This window comes from Mercenaria mercenaria, chromosome 6, assembly GCF_021730395.1.
Source record: "Mercenaria mercenaria strain notata chromosome 6, MADL_Memer_1, whole genome shotgun sequence".
Lineage (NCBI taxonomy): Eukaryota > Metazoa > Mollusca > Bivalvia > Venerida > Veneridae > Mercenaria > Mercenaria mercenaria.
In genome coordinates this window covers 20517010-20520244 of record NC_069366.1, presented here as the reverse complement: position 1 = coordinate 20520244, position 3235 = coordinate 20517010, and positions in this window count along the sequence as shown.

Below are 3235 nucleotides of genomic sequence, written 5' to 3'. Positions count from 1 at the left end.
AAGTCGGATTTCGGAAATTACATTATATTGACTTTACTCTAAAGACATTATGAGGACTCTTTGAAAGTTCAGCACACATATCTAGAAAAAAGAAATTGCCTATATCTAAGTGTCGGACATTTGTGACTAAAGCCTCCAGTGTGTGCAATATATCCGGAAGTAGTGACGCTCGTCAAAATTTTCGGTAATCTAGCAACTATAATGCCACCAGTAGCCTGGCTCCCTGGCTGCATGGTTATTTTTTATATAAATACTGCAAGCAAAATTAGAAAATCTTAAGCCTCTAAAATAGCACATTTTATCTGATGGCTGAACCATACCTATGTTCGGAGCCAGGGGCAATAAAAAATGTCGATGTAGAAATAACCTGCTGGAGTTACTTCCCTCTTAATGAATGAACTTGTATATATGTAAATAAGAACAAACATAGGGACGGGAGCCAGTCTATGCCACCAGTGAAAGGGCATTTTCGGCATTCAGGAGAAAGGAGACCCATGTCACATGCTAGGCTTAACAGTCTCATGACAGTGCATATGCACAATCACAAATAAGGTAAGATATATTTTATTTTGAGTCGGCAAGACAAGTAACAATACAACATAAGCACCCCATGTGCTTTTGAACCGACTATAACAGAACATACCTTCTTGACGTGAGGGAAGTTGCAAACGAGTTCAGTGCTGCAAACGAAAAGCGTAGATTTGTATTTGGTGAAAAGTGTCTGAATCGATCCTTCTAAGAATACTGTAATGCTGGGGAAGAAACAGCTCTCCTTACATTTACATCAAAAAAAAGTCAAATAGATATACACATGTATGTATGGGTATTAAAAATGTGGATATTATTTATGCATGTAAGCCCCTAGCTATGTTGTAAAGAAAATATGAATGGATAAATGCATAAAAACTAATCTCCGGGCTAAAAAAGAACTTTTCAAGGGGGAGGTCCCACGAGAGGTGAGACGCACCCCTCTCTTGCTGTCCCCAGTCTCATGCCTTCGGCTGGACCACTTCAAAAAAGACGGCGACGGTCCTGAATATGCCATATTATGCATTTAATATTCTGGGCCAGGTCATAATGGCTTTGATTAAAATGTTTATAGTCCTGTTTGGCGCCATATAACCTTTACCGTACGCGTGTTGGTGCGCCGTAAAACCCAAATATATAAATAAATAAATTTGATTACAATGTGTTTTATGAACATGAACTATATTATCTTTTGCAATTTTATGTTTTGTAAGGTAGTTCTGCACGTTTGGGTCGAATTTTTTTCTACAATGTAGAATTTGATTAAACTCCAATTTTTCAAAACTTCAGAATATACCTAGAAAATTCAGCAAATAAAAATGATAGGGACGTGTGCTTGATTTTTTGCTAGACTGATTTGAAAAGAATGGCCCTCACGCAATATTTCATAATGGGAGTCTATGGGAAAATCATAACTTACATAATATTTTCGCGAATAGAAATTTTTCTACAATGTAGATTTTGATGAAACTTCTCACAGTTGTAAATAAACACATGAACTATAATTTGGTGAAATAAAATGTATAGGTCCATGTGCTTATTTTTGAGATATTTGACCATAATTAAAGTGAACCAGACATTTCACGCTAATTTTAAGACATTATTTTGATTTTTATAACGTGTCATATGTTTTAATATCATATTTTGACTTTAGGAATATAGCAACAGTGCCATTTTAATAAATGTACTCACAGGTGACAGGCACGTGTCCAGGTGGGGGCCAGGGGGCCCCCCCCCCCCCCCCCCCAGCTGGCTGGCTAGTTACGATTTTTATTACTATGGGCCCCTCAATTAACAAATTTATACACCAGCGCAACTGGCTTGATTTGACAGCAATACACAGGCTAAAGAGCCATAAAACCGTGTCCAGTAGTGGAAATTAGCCCCAGGCATGTCACAGGTAAAAGTTTGTCTGTGCATGCTTCATTGATCGCTTGATCGGTACTTGATTGGGTAGTGGAGAAACTATTATGTTTTTTACTCTTTGGAAGTGTTATAAAATGATCATTACATTGTTGGTTTTGTTAAGTAAATCATAAAATGAATTTGAAAATTGAAACATTATGATGGTTGTATTTTGTTTTTACATTAAGGCACATTCCCCAAATTTATTAAATTGATACATATTTATCCTATCTTTTTATTTTACAACAATTATGAATTTGAAACTACTGTATCAATTTTACTCTTTTGGGTCCAATAACCTTACTTAAAAACTCTCATAGTTTTAAAAATAGTTTCTCAGTAAATCTTACAAAACGTATCTAAAACTCGTTACTTATGAGGGGTTTTATACATACATATATTTAATATGTGCTGTGATGTTATAGTTTGTACAGTCAAAGAAGTATAAAATACACATCTATTTATTTTTATAGATCTTTGGTACAGTTAAGAGTTCATTGTCATTTGAAATCTGTGATGTAAATAGTAATTGTCATAATACTTCGTTTGTTTTGTTGGAAATCTAAAAACATTTGGCCATTTTGCAAATAGGATACCCTTAATAATTAGACTAGCCACTAGACTGATAATTACGATATTTCTATGATTTTTTTTCTTTTTTATGTTCATACAGACAAAAGCCAGTCTATTCTAGAGATTTTCTAAGAGGACTGATGTTAAAATTGTAATATTGGACATAGTATATAGACTGGCTCAGTTCACTACATGAAATCATAAAAATGTGAAAAAAAATCATCATAGTCTAGGAGCTAGTCTACATAATAATCATCTTAAAACTTCAACATTTTTTTTCAACTGGGTATCATACAGAAAAATAAGTCCATACACTGTGACTGTACAATCATACATACATTGAAAAGGCTTGATGAAATGATTAAAAAGTAGACTTTTCCTTAAATATATAATACATTCATGCATCAAAGGTGTTTCAGGTAGCAGGAAAATGCATCTATTCATGTGCCATATTAAAAAAATTTCACAATCGGAGGGGGTACCCCTCCCGAACCCACCCCAGGTTGCCCCCCCCCCCCCCCACCCCCCAGCAATCAAATCCTGCACACGGGCCTGGGTGTCGATTAATTCATAAAATGATTTTCATTTCCGTACGCAGAATCCAGGCTTTATTCTACGTTTTCCGGATAAATGACGTTACGCCATCACTTCCGGTTTATCAAACGTGCAGAACTACCTTAACGCAGATACTTGTCATAGATTTGAGTTAAATTATTAATTATCTAATCAA